Source organism: Leucoraja erinacea, chromosome 6 (assembly GCF_028641065.1).
Source record: "Leucoraja erinacea ecotype New England chromosome 6, Leri_hhj_1, whole genome shotgun sequence".
Lineage (NCBI taxonomy): Eukaryota > Metazoa > Chordata > Chondrichthyes > Rajiformes > Rajidae > Leucoraja > Leucoraja erinaceus.
Window position 1 is genome coordinate 33,078,182 of NC_073382.1, and position 16,713 is coordinate 33,094,894.

Sequence of the window (16,713 nt, forward strand, 5' to 3'; positions counted from 1 at the left end):
ACTATCAGTTTCAGATTTTTCACCCAGTAACCTCAAAACTACATCATCTTGAGTAGCAAACAATTTTGTCCAATCAGTTTCCAATCTTATTAACCAATTTTACTATTAGGTGTGTAGGAAGGAACTGCAGGTGCTGGCTTACATCGAAGATAGACACAAAATGAGGGAGTAACTCAAAGGGACAGGCAGCATCTCTGGAGAGAAGGAATGGGTTAAGGAATAATACTATTAGGTCTTGATGATGTGTAGTTCACTATAGAGCTATAGGTCACTTAATACATTAGATATCATAATATACCACGTGTTGCTTCTATTCTAAGATTATCAACATGTATTCTGATTAAGACTAACAGCTGATTTTATCCCTGTTGACAGAATATGACCAAGACTTGCCATAAACGTTTTCCCCATAATGAAACCACCTGGAGCTATGTTGATCTCTATCTCTAATGACTTTTGATCATAACATCATAGTCATACAGTATGAAAATAGGCCCTTCGGCCCCACCCATTCATGCCAACCAAGATGCCCATTTAAGGTAGTCCCACATGCCTGTATTTGGCCCCAATCTCTCTAAACATTCCTATACATGCACCTGTCTGTCTTTCAAATGCTGTTATATAATCTGCTTCCACTACTTCCGCTAGTAGTTCATTCCATATACCCATCACCTTCTGAATGAAAAAGTTGCCCCTCGGGTTTGTATTGAATCTTGTTATCTCACCTTAAGCATGTATCCTCTGGTTTTTGATTCCCCTACTGAATAAAAAAACTTTCTAAGTTAAGGGTGCATTCACCCTCTCTATTCCCTTCATGACTTTATACACCTCCTGTGCTTCAAGGAAAAAAGTGCTAGCTTGCCCAACCTCTCCCTATGGCTCAGCAGGTCAAATCCTGGTAACAATCTTGTAAATCTCACTCTTTCCAGCTTAATGACACCCTTCCTATAGCAAGGTGACCAAAACTGAACATATTAATCCATGTGTGGCCTCATTAATGTCTTGTAACACAGACCTCCTAGGAGGTTGCAGAAAAGCTGGGCGGCAAAGCCTGTCTGGGCTGAATGGAGCCTCAACGGTAGCGGTGAGCCTCGGCGGTGGTAAAGTGGCGGCAGTGGTGAAGCCTCGCGGCAGCAATTTGGACTCGGATGCCACGGTGAAGCCTCGGCAATGGTGGTGAAACATCAGCAGCTGTGGTGGGGCCTTGGTGGTGATGGTGGGGCATTGGAGGCAGCGATGGAGACTCAGCGGTGGCGATGAGGCCTCAGCTGCGGAGAAGCCTTGGCGGAGGGGTGAAGCTTTGGCGGCAGTAATGGGCCTTCGGCGGCGTCTTCTTCACTTAATATCCTGATAAAGGTCAGTGTTCCAAAAGCCTTCTTGACCACCCTGTCTACCTGCAACAGCATTTTCAGGGAACTATGCCAAGTGTATTTTACTGTTATATGTCCTGAAAAAGAAACGGTGAAATTCTTACTTGGAGCAGAACAACAGATATGTAAACATTGTACTCGGTAAAACCCATTATATACAACAACAAAAAAGTTCAGTATATATATGTTCAGCGCAACACCTTGCACTAATCTAATTAAACTCCTTTATCCATTCCTCAACCCACTTTTCCAGCTGATCCTGCTGTAATTGGATTGGATTGGATTCAATTTATTGTCATTGCACTTTTCAGTGCAACAAAATGGTTTAGCCTGCAGTCATACATAGAATAAATAACAAACACTCAACACAGTTTGAAATGCCAAAGTCATTGTCTCTTCCCTCCTTCCTCTCCCTCTGCGCTGAGGCAATCCAAGCCTCCGATGTTGTGACCCCGCCAGGCGATGGTAAGAAAGTCCCGCAGCTGATTCCGTGCTCCACAAACGGGCCGGTTCAAACTCCGCAGCCCGGGGCGGTCGAAGCTGCTGAAGCTGCCGCCCTCCAGTCCAGTGGACGCAGCTGTAGTTGCGGGAGCTCCGGAAAACAGGTCACCAGCTGTGACCTGCGAGCTCCCGATGATGTCGTCCACTGGCCCGCGGCAGAGCCTCCGAGGCTCCAAAGACGGGTCGGAAGTTGAGTCGCCACGTAACCACAGCCCTGAAGTCGGCCAGCCTCGCGTTGGTAAGTCCTGGCTCTGCCTCCGCAGCCTCGAGGTCCAGCGCAGACGGAGACGGAGACGGGAGATACGGCAGGAAAGGTCGCATCCCCCCCGAAGGAAGAGTCAATAAACATGTTACACCCACCCCCGACACATACACAACTAAATAAACCAAAATAAACTGTAAAAACAGGACAAGAGAAAACAAAAAAACGAAAAGACAAACGGACTGCAGGAGAGCCGCAGCTGCAAGGCAGCGCCGCCACTTCCGGATTATTGATTATTGATAACCATCTTCACCGTCTATGATACCACCCACTTTAATGTCATCTTCTCTATGCTGACTGATCATGCCATGTACTGTACATTCTCGGCTATAGACTTTCCATTAATCTGGACTATGACTGTGGTTTCAAGTTACAGTTGTTTATAGCATAGATACAGAACAAAGTAAATTCAATGCTACAGCTACAGTTATTGCAATACGTGTGCGGACGTGGCGTCGAAGGATGAGAAGCCGAAGCAAAGAAGTGGAAGCCAAATAACCGAACGGAAATGAAGCCGAAACGCCAAATAACCGAAAGCGTACGAAGCCGAAATAGCAACTAACCAAAAGGGTGGGATGCCTAAAAACAAACTAACCGAATGGGCGGGATGCCTAAAAGCCAACTAACCAAAAGGGTGGGATGCCTTAAAGCAAACTCACCGAAAGGCCGCTCTACCGAAACGCCAACTCACCGTAAGGCTGCGTCGCCTACAAGCCAACTAACCGAAAGACTGCGTTGCCTAGAAGCCAACTCACCGAATGGCCGCTCACAGATATGACGTTGTGGGGGGTCGGACACGGGATGGTGGGGGTCATTTTCCCAAACAAGCCATAGGTGACTGGGCACATAGCAAAGCCATAGTTAGGGCAGGGAAACAATCCCACCACTTAATTAACCAGGTTTCTGAATGTAAGAACTATTTATACATGTAACATTTTTAAATCAGTAATTCTCTTTTGAGTTTTAATGCCAACCCCGTCCTGTGGGAAGGGCTTGCGGCAGCTGGTTTCACAGTGCCTTCATTGTTGGTAGGTGCTGATCTTTCACATGGACCGCTGTCAGTGCCAGTTTTGCCAACTTCCATAGCCGCACTGCATTAGTGGAGTCAGATGTGAATTCGCTCTATGATCTTTGGCAGTGATTTGTCTGTGCTGAAAATGTTACAGAGGCTTTTCAACGTCATTTCCGTTGCCCGTCAGATGTTTAGCCAAAAAACAATCTGAAGCCGAGCGGACATGACGTCAAACAACTGAAAAAAACCCAAAGATACTAGAGCAAGGTCTATGATCTTTGGAAAAAAAATACCTTACTTATGGAAAAGAAAACAAATATCAATCTCTTTGAATCGCTGACATCGAAAAGCTGAAAAAGAACATTACATATCAAAAAGGAAGGTGTTACTGTGTTTAAACAATAAATGACGTCGCCGGGGGTCGAGGGTGTGAATCATCCTGGTGTGGGGGTGGGGCCCGATGGCGGTGCATTGAGGTCAGTGACTCTGGGTTGGTGGAGGGACCAACCTGTCCCACACCTCTGCTCCACTTGGCGCTGCCGACACACAGCCCATCACAGTGCGGCCACATGGGAGAGACGAGTGAAGGGCGGCCGTGGCCATGGAAGAGTGGGCACTGTCACGAGGCATGCGCACTTTCGGCCGCTTACATCTTGGTGCTCGGGTTCAGAGTGCCCAGTCACCTATGGCTTGTGTGGGTAAATAACCCCACCATCCCGTGTCCATCGGCCAGTGATATGATGGACGCGTGGGTCTGGACCAATCGCTGACAAGTGCTGCGCCCCTCCCCCGGCGACGTCATGTTCGTTATTTGACTTTTCGGCAGATCGGCCATTCGGTCAGTTGGCTTGTAGGTGACGCAACATTTCAGTGAGTTGGCGTTTTGGCAGAGCGGCCTTTCTGTAAGTTGGCTTTTAGGCGTCCCGCCCTTTCGGTTAGTTTACTTTTAGGCGTCCCACCCTTTCGGTTGGTTGGCGTTTCGGCTTCGTACGCTTTCGGTTATTTGGCGATTCCGCTTCATTTACGTTCGGTTATTTGGCTTCCACTTCTTCGCTTCGGCTTCTCGTCTTTCAACGCCACTTCCGGGTACCGTTGTAATATAATGCAGATCATTTTTAACTTACCGTGATAACTTTGTACTCTTTGTTTGATGTTTTAGTCAATGCTATACTCCTATTTGTTGTCTTGTCTATAGTTCTGCACACCACTGCTAGCTGTTCTTTTATTTTGATATGTTGTGTTTAGAATCAGTAAAAGAACAGTAGTGTGGTAATGGTCAACAGTACGTTTATAACAGTTCAAGAAGGAACTGCAGATGCTGGAAAATCGAAGATAGACAAAAATGCTGGAGAAACTCAGCGGGTCTGGCAGCATCTATGGAGCGAAGTACGTCTATAACAGTGGATGGTTCCAGTAGCAGCTACATAATGCAAGGTTATTTTTGTGGCTTCATCTTCAACTCGATCCTATCATTTCTTAGATATCACGTTAGTTTGGTTCTGAGTGCACAGAATACAATCTCACCAAAGTTCCACATTCATATGTTATTGGGTGTGGTGTTGTAGTATCTCAAGGTTTCTCCCATTGCATGTGTGCAATTATAGCTCTTTGCTCCCTTAAGTAACTGTGGTTTGAAGTATCTTTCAGTCTTTGAACTAAAGTGTGTTGTATGTGGATCTTGGTGATTTCTCGGTGTACATTAGGAACATTATCCATAAGTAATGATGTTTTCTCCTCTACCTCTTTACAATATTCGATGCTTGAAGCTGTATCCACCTCAAGAATATTAGATTGTGAAAGATATCCCCATTCTATACAAACACATGCCACCAATTCACAGACTTCCTAATGCACTTCCAAGTAGCCAATGTTCCATTTACCATATAACCATATAACCATATAACAATTACAGCACGGAAACAGGCCACCTCGACCCTTCTAGTCCGTGCCGAACACATAATCTCCCCTAGTCCCATATACCTGCGCTCAGACCATAACCCTCCATTCCCTTCCCATCCATATAACTATCCAATTTATTTTTAAATGATAAAAACGAACCTGCCTCCACCACCTTCACTGGAAGCTCATTCCACACAGCTACCACTCTCTGAGTAAAGAAGTTCCCCCTCATGTTACCCCTAAACTTCAGTCCCTTAATTCTCATGTCATGTCCTCTTGTTTGAATCTTCCCTACTCTCAGTGGGAAAAGCTTTTCCACGTCAACTCTGTCTATCCCTCTCATCATTTTAAAAACCTCTATCAAGTCCCCCCTTAACCTTCTGCGCTCCAAAGAATAAAGCCCTAACTTGTTCAACCTTTCTCTGTAACTTAGTTGCTGAAACCCAGGCAACATTCTAGTAAATCTCCTCTGTACTCTCTCTATTTTGTTGATATCCTTCCTATAATTAGGCGACCAAAATTGTACACCATACTCCAGAATTGGCCTCACCAATGCCTTGTACAATTTTAACATTACATCCCAACTTCTATACTCAATGCTCTGATTTATAAAGGCCAGCACACCAAACGCTTTCTTTACCACCCTATCTACATGAGATTCCACTTTCAGGGAACTGTGCACAGTTATTCCCAGATCCCTCTGTTCACCTACAAAGTTTCTGGTCAAAGTTTATTTTATTTTCTGCTAATTTTGTACTGTACCACTCAAACCTACTGTGCATTTGTAAATGTCAAGTCAAGTCAAGTCACGTTTATTTATATAGCACATTTAAAAAATAACTCTCATTGGCCAAAGTGCTTTACATTTGTGTTATTAGTTTTTATCTATTAATTTCAGACGGAACTGCCTAAAGCCATCTCTGCTTCCATTCAACTATCAAGGACTATAAAAATGATTCTACCTTTTATGGAGAATGGGGCTTCAACATTAGTCCCATTTCTCTCCATTTTCATATGCAGTCGTGGGGTCTTCACCGACAGGAATGCTTCTTTGAAACTGGGTACTTTGTTGAATATATCCGACGTACAAAAGAGTGCAGATGGTGGAATCTGTAGCAATCAGAAGAAACTCAGCAGGTTAGTCATTATCTGTGAAGTGAAATGGACAGATGACATTTCGGGTCAGGACCTTACTTCAAAACATTAAATATTTATATATTTTTCCCTGATTTTGTTTTATATTTTATGGTCTTTGTCACCAATTTGACACCTCATAAACTGAATTCCTCCAGGGCAACTGGTAAGGTCTGTCATTAAGGCTATAATTAATCTACCTGGAGAATTAAACTATAGATGCAAATTGTATTTTAATCAGCACAAACAGATGTTCTGCAGAGTCTATTTCTCCTATTCAAACATTCAATAGTACAGTGATGTTTTATACTTTTTCTAAACATTGAGTTGCTATCTTACACCACCTACAGCACCAGAGACCCGGGTTCGATCCCAACTGGCTCTATGGAGTTTATACGTTCTCCCCGTTTTCTCCAAGATCTTCGGATTCCTCCCACACTTCAAAGACGTACAGATTTGTAGGTTAATTGGCTTGGTATGAATGTAAAAAATTGTCCCTGGTGTGTGTCGGATAGTGTTAATGTGCGGCAGATTGCTGGTCGGTGTGGAATCGGTGGCCCATTGGGCCTGTTTCTACACAGTATCTCTAAACTAAACTAAACTAAACTAAATAACTAAAACAATAAATTATCAACTACTGTTTCAAGAGCTATTATCATCTACTTAACTTTAGAATTTTGAGTGTAGACAGGTAGCTTTGCAGAATTACATATTTAAAATTGGCAGAACCCCTTGGAATATTCAAATACCAATGCAGGTCCAGAGGGTTCTGAGCAGAAAACATCTGACACAAAAATTGTACGACTTTTGGTACAGTGTTGAGGGATGGCTTCCTGATACAGCCAAAATATCAAATGTTAAAATAGACATATCCTGAACTGTGTATTTACTGGCAGGGACATGTCTTTAATGGGTCAAAACAGGATATGGCCACCCTGATCTCAATCATATAGGGGAGAATATGTGTTCGGCATTGACTAGAAGGGTCGAGATGGCCTGTTTCCGTGCTGTAATTGTTATATGGTTATATGGTTATATCTACCCTGATCTCCAAAGTCAAGAGTACTTAATTTTTAAGGGCACTACTAATGGAATAGAAACATAGAAACATAGCAAATAGGTGCTGGAGTAGGCTATTCGGCCCTTCGTGCCTGCACCACCATTCAATATGACCATGGCTGATCATCCAACTCAGTATCCACAGTATGAAATTCTTACATGCTTAATGAAGCTAATGTCTATCTTCATGTGAAATAAGCCTCCCAATATGTTCTATAATATTAGCATTTTGCTGAATTGTGTAAATTCATGTAACTTCAAAATTAGGCATTTGGAATGCCCAGTGGCCCCTCATCTACTTCATTGCCTGGCATATTTAAAAATATTAAAATATATTAAAACCATCAAGTCAAAATCCATGTTGGTTGAATGAAGGATGTGGATGCTGGGAGCAATGCCAAGTAAAACTCCAAAATGCCAACCTGACAAAACTACTATGTGAGATCACATGCGACCAAAAGTAGTGTACAATAGACATAAATAAGCAGTTAAACAGCCAACAGATTGGATGAAGCTTTGTCGACTTGCTACATCGTGTCATGAATGGAAGTGGAGAATTAAACAGAGAAGAGCTAGAAACTACAATTGTTCCTATCTTCAGTCTTGGCAGAATACAAAACTTGACTGAATGAAAAGCTAAATCATTCTTAACTGTCTTTACTGAATATTGGCAAATGGATGATTCATTTCATTTCCTTCTGGGGCCTTGGCATCACAAATATTTGTCTTCAGGCAAACCAATTCACTCCATATGGTATCAATCCATGGACAGGCATCATCCTGTCTGTGCTCCAGTGAAAGTCGTCCCTTTTACTAAACCATTCCAACACATTTACAACAATTACATCTGTTAGCTTAAAAGAACAATGTGAAAGGAATACATTTTGTATATTACTTTGGACTGGATGCATTGCATCACTCACTGATGTGCTATGTTGTTTTATTTAGCTAGCACATGGCATGGAATTTGGTAAAATAAACAAATTGTAATCTGGAAATGTAATTAACAGTATTCTGAGCAACACCAACAATGTGGAAAATTGCCTAGGTTTAACAACTGGCATTTAGTTAAATTGTCATGGTGCTGTCTGGCAGAGCTACCGTCAAATTAACTTTGTTTGGGATTGTCTACATCTACCATTTATTCCGCATATCTCCACCATGTTGGATAAAGCACAAGCTACTGTGCTTGGGCAGCTTGTTATACAACATAAAAATTCATGTGAAAATGAATTACAAGTTAAAACCAATTTAATACTGCCAAACTGCTAAAGAAACATGGCATAACATGGCCTTATATTTCAATTATTTTGTGATTGGTTGAGTCCCAATTTTTTCCTTTCTTTTTCTAAATTTTTCATAGGATAAGCATCATGCTCAAAGCTGCTCATTTATGGAAACAATTGTTTCTATTTATGGGGGTTTAAGAGCATACAGAAATAACATTTCAAACCCAGATTTGTGAAAGATTAGGGCACTGGACGATAGGGATTGGCACAGAGGAGATGAGGCCTAGACAGATGAACCATGATTATATTGAATGGTGGGACTGACTTCATCCTGTTTTTATGCTTGTAAATCTGCAAGGCCAAGAACAGGCAAGCCTCTATGGACAACTCAACAGCAGACTATGTATTGGTAGTATCTGTATATCAATAATAACCCATGCACTCCGAGGAGCAGAGACCTACAAAAAATATGATTGCGGATGTCCATAGTTACAAGAGATCTATCAGTCAAAGATAGGGTAAGGGGATACAAGAAGACTCCCTTGGAAGGCCTTGGATAAACAATCCAGTACTTCCTAATTTACCAATGCGCAAGAAGGAATGCGTAGTAAGCAAACAGCTGCTGTCTTTAGCTCTCACTGCTGAGTTACCTAAACCTGGGTACCCGTAATTAGCAACAGCAGTACATCTCATGTGGAAATTTCATGCTGAGAACATGATTTAAATGCGCTAATTTCCTGATTCACTTCAGCATGTGGGACAGTAGGATTCCCCAATGACTACATGCCTATTGCATGGTAGTCATGATCTTACTATTTCATTCATTAACATCCTTCCTGCTTGGGTCTCGCTCAGCATGAAGGTTGATGGTGCAATATCCATATGTTTGATTTTTTCTAATGCATGTGTAATACATTAATAATCATGAAAAATTACACAGAATATATGATGCATAATCAGGCCATTTAGCCTACTTAGCCCATGCCAGTATAAACACCACTCAAACCCTGTTTCTTTGTAGATTACTAGTCCAAGTGCAGACCCGTTGGGTCTGCTCCCCCAATGGTGTGATCCCCCAACCCAATATTCCACCATGCACCCGTTTCCTCCAACGGAACTGAAGCCCTTCTCAAATGTAAGATTCCAGCACTCCCCTGCCTCCCTCAGCAGTGGATTAAAAAAAAATTCCAACTGCACCTCCCCTGCCTGCTGCAGCAGTTCCAATTGCAATACCAAATGACCCTCCCCCTCCTGTTGAAGCACTTGCTGTGATATCCCATTGAGGTGAAAAGTTCAGAGTGTTCCTGTCTTGCAACTTTGTTTTGTTGGAAGCTGATAGGAAGGAGCAGCCGTCCATGTAAATAGATCCATTCCGATTGGACATCTGCGAGTATTGGGCATTGTGACATCACACGATGGAACAAATCAAAAGGCAGAAAGGCAGCCGGACGCCAGGCGGCAAGAGGCAGCCACACAGTTTTAATATATAACTAGACCAAGTGCAGACCCGTTGGGTCTGCTCCCCCAATGGTGTGATTGCCCCAACCCAATATTCCACCATGCACCGGACTCCTCCAATGGAACTGAAGCCGTTGCCAAATTGAAGTTTCCAGCACTCCCCTGCCTCCCTCAATTGCACCTCCCCTGCCTGCTGCAGCAGTGAAAAGTTCAGTGTTCCAGTCTTGCAACTTTGTTTCGAAGTGTGTTGGAAGCAGACAGGAAGGAGCAGCGAATCAAAAGGAAGAAAGGTAGCTGGCAGCCGGACGGCAGGCGGCAGCCACAGACTTTTATATAATAACTAGACCAAGTGCAGGCCCGTTGGGTCTGTTTCCCCAACAGCGTTTGTGGGGGGGGGGGGGGGGGGGGGGGGGGGGGGGGGGGGAGTAGGGGATGCGGCATCACACTCAAATTAACCACCCCCCAAACTCACAGGTGGGGGAAGGAGAACTCACACGTTGGGTGAGAAGAGGGGAGAGGAGGAGGAGGAAACATGACAGATTTGGGAGGGAAAGGAGAGCGGGGTAGGGGGTGAGAGAGGGGGATGGGGAGAGATGTGTGGGAGGGGGGGGGATGGGGAGGGAGGGGAGGAGGGGGAGAGGGGTGGAGGGGAGAGGGAAAGAGTGGGGAGGGGAGAGGGAGGAGGAGAGGGGTAGGGGGGGGGGCGGGTGGAGAGAGGGAAGGGGGTGGGGTAGAGAGGGAAGGGGGGTGAGGGAGAGAGGGAGAGGGGTGAGGAGAGGGAGAGGGTGAGGAGAGGGAAACATAGAAATTAAGTGCAGTAGTAGGCCATTCAGCCCTTCGAGCCTGCACCACCATTCAATATGATCATGGATGATCATCCAACTCAGTATCCTGTACCTGCCTTCTCTCCATACCCCCTGATCCCTTTAGCCACAAGGGCCACATCTAACTCCCTCTTAAATATAGCCAATGAACTGGCCTCAACTACCTTCTGTGGCAGAGAATTCCAGAGATTCACCACTCTCTGTGTGAAAAATGTTTTTCTCATCTCGGTCATAAAGGATTTTCCCCTCATCCTTAAACTGTGACCCCCTGTTCTGGACTTCCCCAACATCTGGAACAATCTTCCTGCATCTAGCCTGTCCATCCCCTTAAGAATTTTGTAAGTTTCTATAAGATCCCCCCCTCAATCTTCTAAAATCTAGCGAGTACAAGCCAAGTCTATCCAGTCTTTCTTCATTTGAAAGTCCTGACATCCCAGGAATCAGTCTGTTGAACCTTCTCTGTACTCCCTCTATGGTCTGTTTCCCCAACGGCGTTTGCGGGGGGGTCAGAAGAGGGGAGGAGGAAACGGGATAGATTTGGGAGGGAAAGGAGAGCGGGGTAGGGGGTGAGGGATGGGGAGAGAGCTTTGGGGGATGGGGAGGGTGGGGAGAAGGGTGGGATGGGCGAGAAGGGTGGGTGGAAAGAGGGGAAAGAGTGGTGGGGAGGGAGGAGGAGAGGGGTAGCGGGAGTGATGGAAGAGGGACAGAGGGATAGGGGAAGGGTGTGGGGGGGAGAGAAGGTAGGGGGTGGGGTAGAGAGGGAAGGGGGGGGGGGGGGAGAGAGGGATGGAGAGGACGAGGGGGGGAGAGAGAGGGAGGGGGAGAGGGGGAGAGAGTGGGAGAGAAGTGGAAGAGTTGGCAGGGAGGGAGGGGTACAGGGGGTAGCGGGAGTGGTGGTAGAAGAGGGACAGAGGGGTAGGGGGAAGGGGGTGGAGGTAGAGAGGGAAGGGAGTGGTGGTAGAGAGGGAAGGGGGGTGGGGGTGAGAGAGATGGGTGGGAGAGGGAGAGGGATGGGGAGAGGGAAACATAGAAATTAAGTGCAGGGGTAGGCCATTCGGACCTTTGAGCCTGCACCACCATTCAATATGATCATGGCTGATCATCCAACTCAGTATCCTGTACCTGCCTTCTCTCCACACCCCCTGGTCCCTTTAGCCACACGGGCCACATCTAACTCCCTCTTAAATATAGCCAATGAACTGGCCTCAACTACCTTCCATGGCACAGAATTCCAGGGATTCACCATTCTCTGTGTGAAAAATGTTTTCCTCATCTCGGTCCTAAAAGATTTTCCCCTTATCCTTAAACTGTGATCCCTTGTTCTGGACTTCCCCAACATCGGGAATAATCTTCCTGCATCTAGCCTGTCCAACCCCTTAAGAATTTTCTATAAGATCCCCCTTCAATCTTCTAAAATCTAGCGAGTAGAAGCCGAGTCTACCCAGTCTTTCTTCATATGAAAGTCCTGACATCCCTGGAATCAGTCTGGTGAACCTTTACCATATAACCATATAACAATTACAGCACGGAAACAGGCCATCTCGACCTTTCTAGTCCGTGCCGAACACGTATTCTCCCCTAGTCCCATATACCTGCGCTCAGACCATAACCTTCCATTCCTTTCCCGTCCGTATAACTATCCAAATTATTTTTTAATTAGAAAGTCAGACATTCCAGGAATCCCCAGTTGGTGAAACCTGAAACCATATAACCATATAACAATTACAGCACGGAAAACAGGCATTCGAACCCTTCTAGGTCCGTGCCGAAAACGTATTCTTCCATAGGTCCCAATACTGCGCTCAGACCATAACCTTAAATTCCTTTACCGTCCGTTAAATAGACAATAAAAACGAACCTGCCTCCACCACCTTCACTGGAAGCTCATTCCACACAGCTACCCCTCTCTGAGTAAAGAAGTTCCCCCCTCATGTTACCCCTAAACTTCTGTCCCTTAATTCTCAAGTCATGTCCCCTTGTTTGCATCTTCCCTCATCTCAGTGGGAAAAGCTTATCCACGTAAACTCTGTCTATCCCTCTCATCATTTTAAAGACCTCTATCAAGTCCCCCCTTAACCTTCTGCGCTCCAAAGAATAAAGCCCTAACTTGTTCAACCTTTCTCTGTAACTTAGTTGATGAAAGCCTGGCAACATTCTATTAAATCTCCTCTGTACTCTCTCCATTGGTGAACCTTCTCTGTACTCCGTCTATGGCAACAATGCCTTTGAGCATTGGGCGTTGTGACATCTGTTTCCCCAACGGCGTTTGCGAACGGCGTTTGCGGGGGGGTAAGAAGAGGGGAGGGAGGAGGTGGAAACGGGATAGATTTGGGAGGGAAAGGAGAGCGGGGTAGGGGGTGAGGGATGGGGAGAGAGCTTTGGGGGAGGGAGGGGGGGGGGGGGGGGGGGGGGGGGGGGGGGGGGGGGGGGGGGGGGGGGGGGGGGGAGGGGGTGGGGGGAGGGGGGGGGGAGGGGGGGGGGGGGGGGGGGGGGGGGCTGGGGGAAGGGGGAGAGAGGGGTAGGGGAAGGGGACGGGGGAAGAGAGGGAAGGGGTGGGGTAGAGAGGGAAGGGGGTGGGGAGAGAGGGATGGGAGAGGGGTGAGGAGAGGGGGGGGAGGAGGAGAGGGGGAGAGAAGTGGAGAGAAGTGGGGAGGGGGGAGGGGGTAGAGGGGTAGCGGGAGGGGTGGAAGAGGGACGGGGAGTGGTCGAAGAGGGAAGAGGGGAGGGAGGGAAGGGGTAGGTGAAGGGGTAGGGGAGGAGAGGGGAAGGGAGGGGGAGAGAGATGGGTGGGGGTGGGAGAGGCGTGAGGTAAGGGGATCGAAGTGGAAGAGTGGGGAGTGATGGGTAGGGGGAGTGGTGAAAGAGGGACAGAGGGGTAGGGGGAAGGGGGTGGTGGTAGAGAGGGAAGGGGGTGGTGGTAGAGAGGGAAGGGGGTGGGGGAGAGAGAGATGGGTGGCAGAGGGAGAGGGGTGAGGAGAGGGACACATAGAAACATAGAAATTAAGTGCAGGAATAGGCCATTCGGCCCTTCGAGCCTGCACCGCCATTCAATATAATCATGGTTGATCATCCAGCTCAGTATCCTGTACCTGCCTTCTCTCCATACCCCCTGATCCCTTTAGCCACAAGGGCCACATCTAACTCCCTCTTAAATATAGCCAATGAACTGGCCTCAACTACCTTCTGTGGCAGAGAGTTCCAGAGACTTACCACTATCTGTGTGAAAAATGTTTTCCTCATCTCACTACTAAAGGATTTCCCCTTTATCCTTAAACCGTGTCCCGCTTGTCCTGGACTTCCACAACATCTGGAACAATCTTCCTGCATCAGACAAATGCAATTCAGGACTTTTCACTTCACAAGCAAACCAGAATGACAGTTAGTGAAGAATTTGAATAATCGCTGAGCGTTCTCTATGGCAACAATGTATTTGAGCATTGGGCATTATGACATCACACGATGGAACGTTCACCAGGGGCTGGGCTCCTGCAAAGGCATATGTAAATGAATCCAATCCGATTGGCCATCTGTGAGCATTGGGCATTGTGACATCACACGATGGAACATTCACCAGGGGGCTGGGGCTGGGGCTGTTTCTATGGGTGAGAAGCCTGTTTATTTTTTATTTTTGAAATATTGTGGTGGGGGGGGGGGGGGGGGGGGGTGAAGGATTTGATTAAAAAAGTGTACTTAAACACGACGAAATGTAATGAGGAGCGGATACTTAGAAAGAAAAGCGAAATCTCTACCGAAATGGAAAAGACGTCGGCGATTCTGCGTCCGGTTTCGGAGTTGCGGAGAATCAAAGGAAGAAACGCGGCCGGAAGCCGTACATGCAAATGGATCCATTCCGATTGGACGTCCGCGAGCATCGGGCATTGTGACATCGCACGGCGGGAACGAATCGAAAGGCAGGAAGGGATCCGTACTGCAGGCGGTCGGATGGCGGATGGGTTTGAGTTTTATATATTAATAGATAGATAGATGTCATTCCATTCTTCTTTATAATCTTGTCAAGTGCACGTGAAGAAAACTGCTGGAGATCTGGTTTGGAGGGGCTGAGACTTGCACCAAGAATTGGCTGGAGCAGATATCCAAGGTCAAACAAAAATTGGGCCCGCGGAAACAGTGCTCCCTCGCAATTACCGGAAAAATATTGGTCATCAGGTGTGTGGTGCTCTCGGGCAGCTGTATTTGGCATGGGTAGGTCCGTCCCCAATTTTGGCGATCATCCAGGCCGTCTTCCAGTTCATCTGGGGATTAAACATGAAGCCGGTCTGATGGATCACTATAGACAAGTCCACAGACAATAGGGGAAAAAATGTGCCCAACATCACCCTTATTCTGATGGACACCTTTGTTTGTGCCTGCATCAGGCTGCATGTAGGGCCAAAGGTTATGGGCACCAAGTGTCATTACCTACTGAGATTCTACCTGTCTCTGGTATTGTGAAGGAAGGGCAAGGCACAGATGCTGCGCAATGTGCCAGTCAGCTGGAAATTTCCACACCCCTGTTCTTTGTGTTTAGGTTCTTCAGGGCCGACACCTTGGACCATGGTCATCGTGCCGTGCTCAGCACGGAACATCCTGTAGGTACCGCAGGACAAGGACTCAATGGATCCTTTGGCATGGTTCCCAGAGTAGACTGCCCAGTTTGTCTGGCAAAATGCCTCATTCAGAATTCACCAGCAAGGAGTCACTTGGCTGAGGGTGAGGGGTGGGGCTAACAGCCAGATCCTTCCTGCACTGTCAGAATCTTACTACCGATGCACAATGCCCCGGGGCAGTTACCATGGAGAGGAAACGAATGTCCACATTTTTGCATAGTATGGATTTGTAAAGAGGGCCTGGAGAATGATGCAAGGGTCATTGTCATAGTTTATCTCGAACAGCTCCTTAAGAGAGGATTCTCTGATTTACGGGCTGTTCCCAGGGACAGATTTGGAGATGGATATCAAGTGCTGCTGGAATATCATCAATCAGTTAAAAGAAGCTCTTTGGTCTGCTCGAAACTAGATGGCCCCCGGCACTATGAGATGGCGCCAGGGAATGTTGCCAGCAGGCCCATTCGAGACAGCAGGAGTACATACTGAAGCTTGTTGCAGACAATTTATGGTCCTTCCACTGCTGGACATCGAAGGCAGAGTCCAGTGGGGCACCCCCCAAATAATGGAGGAATATCACCCTGGGGGTGCCACATGGGTGACCTGGGAATTTTGCTTAATGATAGGAGGTAACACTAATGTTACATGACACTAATGAATGTGTAGTCACTGAGAATGTCTTAAGATTTTTTGCACTGCTTTTGCTTTGTATATATTCTGAATAAATGTTATTTTTGGAAATAAAATGAAAAACATATTCTTGTCAGGCTTTTCCTGAAATGTATCTGAGCTACTATTTCAGCATTTCCTTTGGAAGAAATTTTTATATTTTCACCTCTTTTGATAAAGTAAATAATTTATTTTACTTCGGAGTCACGTGAGTGACTTCGTGAAGAACCCCGCTTCCACGCATGCATGTCATTATCGCTACACGCATTGCAACGAGTCACACAGGGGGGAACGGCGTTCCCCAGCGGGAGAATTTGAAAGTCGGGAACAGCAGGTAAGAGACTCTGCGTTCCTTTTTTCTACTTACCTTTTAGGAGGCTGCGGAAAGCTGGCGGGGAGACCCGTGGAGGGCGAGCAGCCGGCAGCAGCAACAGCACGAGTTTCCCTGGAGGGGAACAACCTGTGCCCGACTTTGCTCCCGCACCGGCAAAATTCACTTCTCGGCCGGGCGGGAAGCAAAGCAAAGAGGTCCCGTATGCCAGTCTCAAGCGAGATTGGCTTGGAACAGTCGCTAGCGGCCAGCGCGGAGGCTGCGGGACAGAGAGCAGGGACCAGCGCTGTAAGTACCCGGGGTACATAGCAGGGCTGGAAACGCTCAGCGAGTGCAGCGGCACTATGGAGTAGGAACTGGA